This window comes from Salvelinus namaycush, chromosome 4 (genome assembly GCF_016432855.1).
Source record: "Salvelinus namaycush isolate Seneca chromosome 4, SaNama_1.0, whole genome shotgun sequence".
Taxonomy (NCBI): Eukaryota; Metazoa; Chordata; class Actinopteri; order Salmoniformes; family Salmonidae; genus Salvelinus; species Salvelinus namaycush.
The window spans coordinates 76047652-76059961 of NC_052310.1; the positions used below are offsets into that span (position 1 = coordinate 76047652).

Genomic DNA, 12310 nt, shown 5'->3' on the forward strand with positions numbered 1-12310 from the left:
TTCTCCTTCCTGAGCGGTATGACAGCTGCGTGGTCCCATGGTGTTTATACTTGCATACTATTGTTTGTACAGATGAACGTGGCACCTTCAGGCGTTTGAAAATTGCACCCAAGGATGAACTAGACTTGTGGAGGTCTACAATTCTTTTCCTGAGGTCTTGGCTGATTTGTTTTGATTTTCCCATGATGTCAAGCAAAGAGGCACTGAGTTTGAAGGTAGGCCTTGAAATACATCCACAGGTACACCTCCAATTGACTCAAATCATGTCAATTAGCCTATCAGAAGCTTCTAAAGCCATGACATCATTTTCTGGAATTTTCCAAGCTGTTTAAAGGCACAGTCAATTTACTGTATGTAAACTTCTGACCCACTGGAATTGTGATACAGTGAATTATAAGTGAAATAATCTGTAAACAATTGTTGGAAAAATGACTTGTGTCATGTACAAAGTAGATGTCCTAACCGACTTGCCAAAACTATAGTTTGTTAACAAGAAATTTGTGGAGTGGTTGAAAAACGAGTTTTAATGACTCCATCCTAAGTGTATGTAAACTTCCGACTTCAACTGTGTGTATATATATATATATACACTGTGTTTCACCATCATTGTGTATAGTTTTGTGTATTGACAGAGCAAACCATGAAAACACAAGTTTATATTATTATTTTTTTTGTCGGACTGCTTCTGTCCCATTGTACATAATCGATTTAAAGTGGTCAGGATCCAAATGTTGTAGAAGTGTGTTTGTGTTGAATATCATCTGTGCAGTGGAAAGTACTTTGTCTGCCTGGCCTTAGTCCACCTTGCAGTCAACTGTGAAGTCATTGAATGGTTCAATAAAAAGCTAAGCAGGAGAGGTGCACTCAGTTCCAATGGCATGTCTTTGTCTCTGGTCCTTGGCCATTGATCACAGTTGAAAAGCACCTCTGTGGATCTAGGCAGCAGCAAGTGCCAAAAGCAAAACGTTCAGTCTCTTAGAAGGGTCAAAGTGACAGGCAGGACCCTTGAACAAAGACCACACGTCTCAAATAATATTAATTGTGTAATATTTTGAAGCAGCATATCTCTGTGAGGGAAATATGAGTAGCTAATATGTTTGTGGAAAAAACTGTATGTGAACATCTACTGGAGTGGGTTACTGGCCAGCCTTTTGTGACAACTGCTAAATCCACATTTTATGGAAACAGATGGTTTAAAACTCACTTAAATGTCTAATTTTACTAGAAGTATCCTAAGGTAGATGGAGTATGTCAATTTGTATCACTTTCCATTGGGTTACAGCAATAAAACTCGGATGGGGTTGGGGTTTATTGGTTTCAGGTTAATGTGGGAGAAGCAGTCAAACAGACATTGCCTGCACTTACATTAGTGTACATATGTCACATTTTCCACTGGTTGCCAAGCTCAGCAATATAACATCATCATACGGTACACAGCCAGGTGACTTCCTGTTTACAGCCATGAACAACAACAGAGTGGGTGAGCTCATTTTGCACAGCCGGGGCACCCTGAACTATGTAAGCGGCGAAGGCAGAGTTTGCCGTTGTAATCGAATGCTGTAGACCCGGGGGCGGCAAATGTTGGTCACTAACTAAAACACGACAAATAATGACAAACTGTCAGACAGATCAAATAAGCAAGACTTGCTTCTCAGACACAGCCATGACACTTCCAATTGTCTATAATGCAAATGGCTGTTAATGTTTGTCAATCAATGATTAGAAGTTGGTTTGTATCCACCACCCCTGATAGCTGACCTTGTCGTCGATGGTCAGTGTACACCGCCGGGCCCCTAAAGCCCTGTTTATACCTGGTTCTAACATGCGTCCTTTGTTCTGATCTTGTCAACATTCTGATTGTGCGCACATTTTTAGGCAGGTGTAGATGATTAAGTCTCATTGTGATCAGATCTTAAGGTAGTCAGGGATCCATTGTGTCTGGATATCTTACAAGTGTAGATGGTTTTAGACAGTGAAACCATTTAAATCATCATTATCCCGTCTTCTAAAATCTTTGCCCTGTGACGCCATTGACTTATGGCATCAATATATGTCTTAAAATGAATAATTAAATATTATTTTAGAATATGTCAAATAATTTGCATACGGGGGGACCCGATATCTGATTACAATGCTGGCACAATGGAGGGAAATGAGACACATTTGTGCAACAGATACAATGTGGGCACAATCAGAATGTGGACTATATCAGGACAAAGGTTGCATTTTAGCACCAGATATAAACAAGGCTTTAATTGCAGTCCCCCCCCCCCCCCCCCCCCCGCAGTCCCCAACAACCAGATGTTCCGGTTTTCAGGAGAAATGGAAATAATGGAGAGAGCCTGTGACGCAACTTTTTTTTCTTCTCGTCAAGACCAGAATATAGGGCATGGTTTCCCAAACATGGTCCTGGGGACCCCAAGGGGTGAACATTTTGGTTTTAGCTCTAGCACTACACAGCTGATTCAAATAACTAATTGTCAAGCTTTGATCATTTGAATCACCTGTATAGTGCTAGGGCAAAAAACAAAAGATGCACCCAGGGGGGTCCCCAGGACTGAGTTTGGGAAACGCTGCTCTAAGGGATCTAGCTTCAGGTGTTTATTTTACGCCTGTTATGTTACGCTATGCAAAACAAGCTCGCCCAATTCAAAACTGTCTCTATTGCCTGGGTCGTTCCACCAATTCAGTGCCTTTTGAAGAGCGTAACTTGGTAAAAAAAAATATTGATTTCACCTAATTAACATCCTGTCATAAAGAGCATATGTTCAACTTAATAAAAAAAGAGTTTTCCCATCTCAAAGGGTTAAATAAAAAATATACTATAAGTTCCTATTAATGCCAAATAAAGTAACAGGGTTGACCATAAATGGGTTGACCCTAACAGGGTTGACCTTAACAGGCTTGAACGTAACAGGGTTGACGATGATCTTAAATCAGCCATAAATCCCCTTCTGAAAGGGGGAATGGAAGCTTGTTGTGTGCAACAAGGAGTGGCAATTATTGAGAATTCAGAGTGGTTAAGTGGGTTAAAATCTTCCTGAAAGTCAGAGGGTGCAGGGAGGGACACTTTAGCAAGTCTTTCATCTTCTTTTTTTTAAAGATGTGAAATATCAGAATAATAGTAGAGAGAATGATTTATTTCAGCTTTTATTTCTTTAATCACATTCCCAGTGGGTCAGAAGTTTACATACACTCAATTAGTATTTGGTAGCATTGCCTTTAAATTGTTTAACTTGGGTGAATTACCAGTCTGATGACTTTTGTTGATATTTGTGGTACACATATCCATCTGGTGGACATAACCGGAACTGAATAAACTGGAACCAAACACATTTCAAACTCATTCACTGAATTACCAAACAATTTCTTAATTTATGAATTACCAAACAAATGTCAAACTCATTTAGGGTTATACAATGTGAGGGGGTGCACACATGGTCACATTCAGAACCCACATTGAAGGTGGAGGCAGATTATTGTGTTTATTCCATTGTTTAAAAAAGTATAATAGAAAATAACAAACTCATCATTTTAGAGTTTTTTGACAAGCCAAAATACAGCAACTGTATGACTCAGTTGCCACAGTGCGTACTGTAGGGCATTCCAGCTCTGTGTGAGAAGCATGCCTCAGTGTAGTATCAGGCTGCTTGAAATTCCTCAGATTGTTCGCCCCTGTGGTGGCAGGGGGAAGAGGGAATTTTCCAGGGTTAGGCCAACACTGCTTGACCTTAGATATAATTAGAACTGGAGTGTAGTTTCAACACAATGCTCCTGTATGGCATTGTGGAAGGACTTAAACTCTTCCAACAACTCTCTATCCATCTCCCATGCCGCAGCTGTCTTGTCTAGAAGTCACACTTTACAGTTGTCAATCACTGGCTACTTACACTGAGTATGCCAAACATTAGGAACACCCCCTCAAAACAGCTTCAATTCGTCAGGGCATGGACTCTACAAGGTGTCGAAAGCGTTCCACAGGGATGCTGGCCCATGTTGACTCCAATGCTTCCCACAGTTGTGTCAAGTTGGCTGTATGTCCTTTGGGTGGTGGACCATTCTTGATACACACCAAGCAACGTTGCAGTTCTTGACATATACTGATGCACCTGGCACCTACTACCATACCCCGTTCAAAGGCACTTCAATCTTTTGTCTTGGTCTTTCACCCTCTTAATGGCACACATACACAATCCATGTCTCAATTGTCTCAAGGCTTAGTCCTTCTTTAACCTGTCTCCTCCCCTTCAGCCACACTCACTGAAGTGGATTTAACAAGTGACATCAATAAGGGATCATAGCTTTCACCTGGATTCACCTGGTCAGTATGTCATGGAAAAAGCAGTTGTTCCTAATGTTTTGTCCACTCTGTATATTTCGTGTGTGTTTGTATAGTTGAGTGTGAGGCCGACAGTAGCAGAGCTGGTGGCTCGGCGGATTCTGCGCTTCAATGAGTACGTGGAGTGCACAGATGCTAAGGACTATGACCGTCGCGCAGACAAACCCTGGGCCAGGCTCACGCCAGCTGACAAAGTGGGTTCCAGACTCCTACTGTATAATGTTATTGCTAAAGCGACTAAAACACTTGACATTCACAATGCCATTAAATACTTGGAATAAGAGAGGTTATAAAAAGGCATAATTAAAAAACTTTTTGTTAGCATTTTCTTCCTCATGTATTCCAGCTACCTGAACAATGCTATAAATATATTATTCACAGATAATGAGTTATCTACCATTTCATCTTCAGTTATATTAAATATGTTGCCTGTCTGAAGCTATTGATGGTCTGATAGTTTGACAATGAATCCATAAATTTGACAATTAATCTATGAATCCCTCAGGCTGCTATCCATAAAGAACTGAATTTGTATATTCCCTCAGGCTGCTATCCATATAGAACTGAATGTTTATATTCCCTCAGGCTGCTATCCATATAGAACTGAATGTTTATATTCCCTCAGGCTGCTATCCATAAAGAACTGAATTTGTATATTCCCTCAGGCTGCTATCCATATAGAACTGAATGTTTATATTCCCTCAGGCTGCTATCCATATAGAACTGAATGTTTATATTCCCTCAGGCTGCTATCCATATAGAACTGAATGTTTATATTCCCTCAGACTGCTATCCGTAAAGAACTGAATGTTTATATTCCCTCAGGCTGCTATCCATATAGAACTGAATGTTTATATTCCCTCAGGCTGCTATCCATATAGAGCTGAATGTTTATATTCCCTCAGACTGCTATCCATATAGAACTGAATGTTTATATTCCCTCAGGCTGCTATCCATATAGAACTGAATGTTTATAATCCCTCAGGCTGCTATCCATATAGAACTGAATGTTTATATTCCCTCAGGCTGCTATCCATAAAGAACTGAATGTTTATATTCCCTCAGGCTGCTATCCGTAAAGAACTGAATGTTTATATTCCCTCAGGCTGCTATCCATAAAGAACTAAATGTTTATATTCCCTCAGGCTGCTATCCATAAAGAACTGAATGTTTATATTCCCTCAGGCTGCTATCCATATAGAACTGAATGTTTATATTCCCTCAGGCTGCTATCCATATAGAACTGAATGTTTATATTCCCTCAGGCTGCTATCCATATAGAACTGAATGTTTATATTCCCTCAGGCTGCTATCCATATAGAACTGAATGTTTATATTCCCTCAGGCTGCTATCCGTAAAGAACTGAATGTTTATATTCCCTCAGGCTGCTATCCGTAAAGAACTGAATGTTTATATTCCCTCAGGCTGCTATCCATATAGAACTGAATGTTTATATTCCCTCAGGCTGCTATCCATATAGAACTGAATGTTTATATTCCCTCAGGCTGCTATCCATATAGAACTGAATGTTTATATTCCCTCAGACTGCTATCCATATAGAACTGAATGTTTATATTCCCTCAGGCTGCTATCCATATAGAACTGAATGTTTATATTCCCTCAGGCTGCTATCCATATAGAACTGAATGTTTATATTCCCTCAGGTTGCTATCCATAAAGAACTGAATGTTTATATTCCATCAGGCTGCTATCCATAAAGAACTGAATGTTTATATTCCCTCAGGCTGCTATCCATATAGAACTGAATGTTTATATTCCCTCAGGCTGCTATCCGTAAAGAACTGAATGTTTATATTCCCTCAGGCTGCTATCCATATAGAACTGAATGTTTATATTCCCTCAGGCTGCTATCCATATAGAACTGAATGTTTATATTCCCTCAGGCTGCTATCCGTAAAGAACTGAATGTTTATATTCCCTCAGGCTGCTATCCATATAGAACTGAATGTTTATATTCCCTCAGGCTGCTATCCATATAGAACTGAATGTTTATATTCCCTCAGGCTGCTATCCGTAAAGAACTGAATGTTTATATTCCCTCAGGCTGCTATCCATATAGAACTGAATGTTTATATTCCCTCAGGCTGCTATCCATATAGAACTGAATGTTTATATTCCCTCAGGCTGCTATCCGTAAAGAACTGAATGTTTATATTCCCTCAGGCTGCTATCCGTAAAGAACTGAATGTTTATATTCCCTCAGGCTGCTATCCGTAAAGAACTGAATGAGTTCAAAAGCAAAGAGATGGAAGTTCATGAAGAGAGCAAGCAATTTACCAGGTAATGACAACTTGAACGTTATTGATCCCCAGCCATTACACTTCATTATGAGTCACACAAGATAATAAACTGCTGTTTGATTTAGGCCTATGTTACGTTCCCCAGTTTCTGTGTTGTATTTGAGTGTGTGTGTTTCAGGAGATGGCTTCCTGGAAGCCTCCCCAACCAACTGATTGGTCGACCCCAGGCTAATTGATGATTGGAGCTGACTCCGCCCCCTCGTCAAGAAGCAGCTGACTCTAATCACCATTGCCACCTGAAGATATAAAGCCAGTGTTCTGTTCAGGAGAGAGGAAAGAGAAATGATTTGAGGTTAGAGGGAGATTGAATGTTTTAGAGAAATGATTGGAGGTTAGAGGGAGATTGAATATGTTGGAGAAAAGATTAGAGGGAGATTGAATGTTTTGGAGAAATCATTAGAAAGAGTTCTGTGTTTGTTGCTTTGTCAAAGCTTCTTTAGTGGCCTGAGTTAGTTTACTCAGTTTTGTTGTAAAGTGTTTGTGAAATTGTTAATAATTATTCTGTTTCATTTGTTCCCAGGGGGGAAGGGGAAGGCACTTAGGGAGTGCTTAGGCAAGATGCCCGAGGGCATACATATACCCGTAGTATATTCAATGTCTAGGCACACTAGGTAAGACCTGGGCGGACCACCCCCTGTATTTTGGTTAGGGCACCAGGTGGTGCTAAGTTAGGAAAGTTAAGTGGGTAGGCAGGTTAGATAGGAGAGGGGGAGCTTTGATATTTACTTTCTTTCCTTTGGTTCCGTCCAGCCCCTTTTCCCCATATTACCGTGTAGGAAATAAATCCTAGTAACGGTAAATTCTGCCTTTGTCGTCCTTTCTCGCACCTACGGTCCATACCTCTTTCGCTTCACGGAGAGTTGAGTTGCAGCAGGGAGTTGCGTTCCCTCTTTTTAGAGGTGTGCGTAACAGCCTAGTAACAGTGTGCTATAAGGTGCAGACTGCAGTTCTGATCCAACAGTGTCTGTTTCCCTGTGCCTTGGCAGATTCCATCGGCCCTGAGGCATTTCTCTCTCCAGTGGGGGTGCTGGTCGGCGGCCGGCACTGCCTAAAGGCTCTCTCTCTCCGCTGCGGGCTTCACCATCGGGCTTTTCCCCGGAGCCTGGGGCCTGGATGCCCCTAGGCACGGACACATGGACACCGTCTCCCAGGGCCAACCTGTCTCCAGCTCTACAGATCAATAGAGGTTGATTACATTGGGCCACACCTGCTTACACAGACCAGACTGGGCTTTAGTGCTGTGTGAAAAGTGACAGAGAGAGAGGCCAGTATCCATGAAGGACAAAACTGTTGCACTTTGTAACACAGCACTGATTTCATTACCCACATACTTTTTGGCTTCCCTAAAGCACCTTAACAGGCCTTGACCAAGTCCCCATGGACTGGAAGGGAAATGGTTTTGCAACTATGACAATGTTGTAGGTTAGGCAAGTCCAGCCAAAGGTAACAGTAATCAAATCAATGTTTATTTGTGATATGCACAGGATATAACGTAAACCGTGCAATGCAATGCTTACTTGCAAGCTTCCTCAACAGTGCAATGACAAATATAACCAAATCAGACACATAGTCCTTAACTTAACGTAATCATGGAAGTGCATGGCAAGGTGTTAGGAAGAAATGGTTACGTTTACCGCCACGTGGTCTTGATGGTGGAAATGAAGGTGTTTGGGTCTTGTTTTAAGGGGTGATTGTTGATGCTGATCTCAAAGTGGCTGGGACAACATGAATTTTGCCTAGATAGTAAGGAATATGTATCGTTACTGTTTTTGTCATGTTTTCTGGAACACTTACCATTATTGAGCATATCTTTTACAGAGACAGAGCAGAGTGAACCCTATTGATCTATGTAGGCTATTCTTCCATTCTCTCTTTCCAAATTTAGAGCAAGTTCAGAACACATTGGTCTGCCCTTCAGATTGGTTGAGCTGTTAATAATGGATGGTCTGTGTAGTTTGAAAGTATATGATAAATGTTAGTATTTTACGGTCCCAGATGAATCCATTGAGCTTTTTTCCTGGTCATAAAATGTGAAGCATTTCTTTGATATTTCTGTGATGAGGTGAACCAATCAATTTACATTCATTTCAGACTGCTAAGGTCAGCTGTAGAATATAGGAGGGGAACCATAGTATTCATGCCAATGTTTTTCTCATTCTATGGATTTTTTGTACATAATGTATATCAGATGCATGATCACAAGTTTACTGCCAATTACCCGATAGATTTTTACATGTGATGTGATGTACAGGATTAGTTTTGTATTGATGGCGCTATGTGCTGTTCATATGTGAGTACTGTATCTTTGAATTATGCCTGTACATAATATTCATGTATATACAGTACCAGTCAAAAGTTTGGACACACCTGCTCATTAAAGGGTTTTTCTTTATTTTTACTATTTTCTACATAGTAGAATAATAGTGAAGACATCAAAACTATGAAATAACACATATGGAATCATGTAGTAACCAAAAAAGTGTTAAACAAAATCTAAATATATTTTTGATTTTATATTAATCAAAGTAGCCACCCTTTGCCTTGATCACAGCTTTGCACATTCTTGGCATTCTCTCAACCAGCTTCATGAGGAATGCTTTTCCAAAAGTCTTGAATGAACCAAAAATCTCACATTTAGACTCATCAGACCAAAGGACATATTTCCATCGGTCTGATGTCCATTGCTCATGTTTCTTGGCCCACGCAAGTATCTTCTTCTTATTGGTGTCCTTTAGTACTGGTTTCTTTGCAGCAATTCGACCATGAAGGCCTGATTCACGCAGTCTCTTCTGAACAGTTGATGTTGAGATGTGTCTATTACTTGAACTCTGAAGCATTTATTTGGGCTGCAATTTCTGAGGCTGGTAACTCTTATGAACTTATCCTCTGCAGCAGAGGTAACTGTGCGTCTTCCTTTCCTGTGGCAGTCCTCATGAGAGCCAGTTTCATAGCGCTTGATGGTTTTTGCGACTGCAATTGAAGAAACTTTCAAAGTTCTTGGACTGTCGTTTCTCTTTGCTTATTTGAGCTGTTCTTGACATAATATAGACTTGGTCTTTTACCAAATAGGGCTATCTTCTGTGTACCACCCATACCTTGTCACAACACAACTGATTGGCTCAAATGCATTAAGAAGGAAAGAAATTCCACAAATGAACTTTTAACAAGACACACCTGTTAATTGAAATGCATTCCAGGTGACTACCTCATGAAGCTGGTTGAGAGAATGCCAAGAGTGCAAAGCTGTCATCAAGGCAAAAGGTGGCTACTTTGAAGAATATTAAATATATTTTGATTTGTTTAACACTTTTTTGGTTACTACATATGTGTTATTTCATAGTTTGGATGTCTTCATTATTATTCTGCAATGTGGAAAATTGTCCAAATAAAGAAAAACCCTGGAATGAGTAGGTGTCCAAACTTTTGACTGGTACTGTACATGTATTGCCACTCCCATATCCATCATGCATATAGGAGGTCTATATGTGCATTATATGCCTCTAAATTGCTTTATTGTTCCGTTGTTGATCACATACATAGATACCATTTATGCGAACCATCAACGGTGTATGCTCAGGAAGAAGATGCCATAACCCTTCAGTATTAGCTACATAGAATAAAAGTGACCCCATGGCCACTGAAATGGTGTAATATGTTGACTTAGGGCTCTATTCAATCAGATCCGCTTAAAAATTTAAAAATTCACACTGAATTCACACACTGCAGTGAAATGTGTTGTTTTACAGGGTCAGTCATAGTAGTACAGTGCCCATGGAGCAAATGAGGGTTAAGTGCCTTCCTCAAGGGCATATCGACAGATTTTTCACCTTGTTGACTCGGGTATTTGAACCAGTGACCTTTTGGTTACTTGCCCAACGCTCTAACTACTAGGCTACCTGCAAAAGCTTCTAATAACCTGTTTTTGCTTTGTCATTATGGGGTAATGTGTGTAGATTGATGAGGGAAAAAAGTAATTTAATCAATTTTAGAATAAGGCTGTAACGTAACAAATGTTGAAAAAGTCAAGGTGTTTGAATACTTTCCGAATGCACTGTATATATTTATATATAAAAATATGTATGTGTATATATGTGTATGTGTATATATATGTGTGTGTGTGTGTGTGTGTATATATATACAGAGTTGAAGTTCAGAAGTTTACATACACCTTAGCCAAATACATTTAAACTCAGTTTTTCACAATTCCTGACATTTAATCCTAGTAAAGATTCACTGTCTTAGGTCAGTTAGGATCACCACTTTATTTTAAGAATGTGAAATGTCAGAATATTAGTAGAGAGTGATTTATTTCAGCTTTTATTTCTTTCATCACATTCCCAGTGGGTCAGAAGATTACATACACTCAATTAGTATTTGGTATTATTGCCTTTACATTATTTAACTTGGGTTAAACTTTTCGGGTAGCCTTCCACAAGCTTCCCACAATAAGTTGGGTACATTTTGGCCCATCCCTACTGACAGAGCTGGTGTAACTGAGTCAGGTTTGTAAGGCCTCCAGAATCACAGTTCTGCCCACAAATTATTTATAGGTTTGAGGTCAGGGCTTTGTGATGGCCACTCCAATACCGTGGCTTTGTTGTCCTTAAGCCATTTTGCCACAACTTTGGAAGTATGCTTGGGGTCATTGTCCATTTGGAAGACCCATTGCGACCAAGCTTTAACTTCCTGACTGATGTCTTGAGATGTTGCTTTAATATATCCACGTCATTTTCCTTTCTCATGATGCCTCATGAAGTGCACCAGACCCTCCTGCAGCAAAGCACCCCCACAACATGTTGCTACCACCCCCGTGCTTCACGGTTGGGATGGTGTTCTTCGGCTTACAAGCCTCTCCATTTTTCCTCCAAACATAACGATGGTCATTATGGCCAATCAGTTCTATTTTTGTTTAATTAGACCAGAAGACATTTCTCTAAAAAGTACGATCTTTGTCCCCATGTGCAGTTGCAAACCGTAGTCTGGCTTTTTTATGGCGGTTTTGGAGCAGTGGCTTCCTCCTTGCTGAGCGGCCTTTCAGGTTATGTCGTAATAGGACTCGTTTTACTGTGGATATAGATACTTTTCTACCTGTTTCCTCCAGCATCTTCACAAGGTCCTTTGCTGTTGTTCTGGGATTTATTTGCACTTATCGCCCCAATTACGTTCATCTTTCGTAGACAGAATGCTTCTCCTTCCTGAGCGGTATGACAGCTGTGTGGTCCCATGGTGTTTATACTTGCATACTATTGTTTGTACAGATGAACGTGGCACCTTCAGGCGTTTGAAAATTGCTCCCAAGGATGAACCAGACTTGTGGAGGTCTACAATTCTTTTCCTGAGGTCTTGGCTGATTTGTTTTGATTTTCCCATGATGTCAAGCAAAGAGGCACTGAGTTTGAAGGTAGGCCTTGAAATACATCCACAGGTACACCTCCAATTGACTCAAATCATGTCAATTAGCCTATCAGAAGCTTCTAAAGCCATGACATCATTTTCTGGAATTTTCCAAGCTGTTTAAAGGCACAGTCAATTTACTGTATGTAAACTTCTGACCCACTGGAATTGTGATACAGTGAATTATAAGTGAAATAATCTGTAAACAATTGTTGGAAAAATGACTTGTGTCATGTACAAAGTAGATGTCCTAAC

General features: G+C 40.2%; 1 long non-coding RNA gene across 1 annotated transcript; it reads left to right on the forward strand.

Moving 5' to 3' along the window:
- The first annotated feature begins 4350 nt into the window (after nt 1-4350).
- Nucleotides 4351-7715, forward strand: LOC120045733. The gene is made up of 3 exons (XR_005476752.1): nt 4351-4533; nt 6565-6641; nt 7648-7715. It is a non-coding gene; the product is annotated as an uncharacterized LOC120045733 (long non-coding RNA).
- Nucleotides 7716-12310: the final 4595 nt, after the last annotated feature.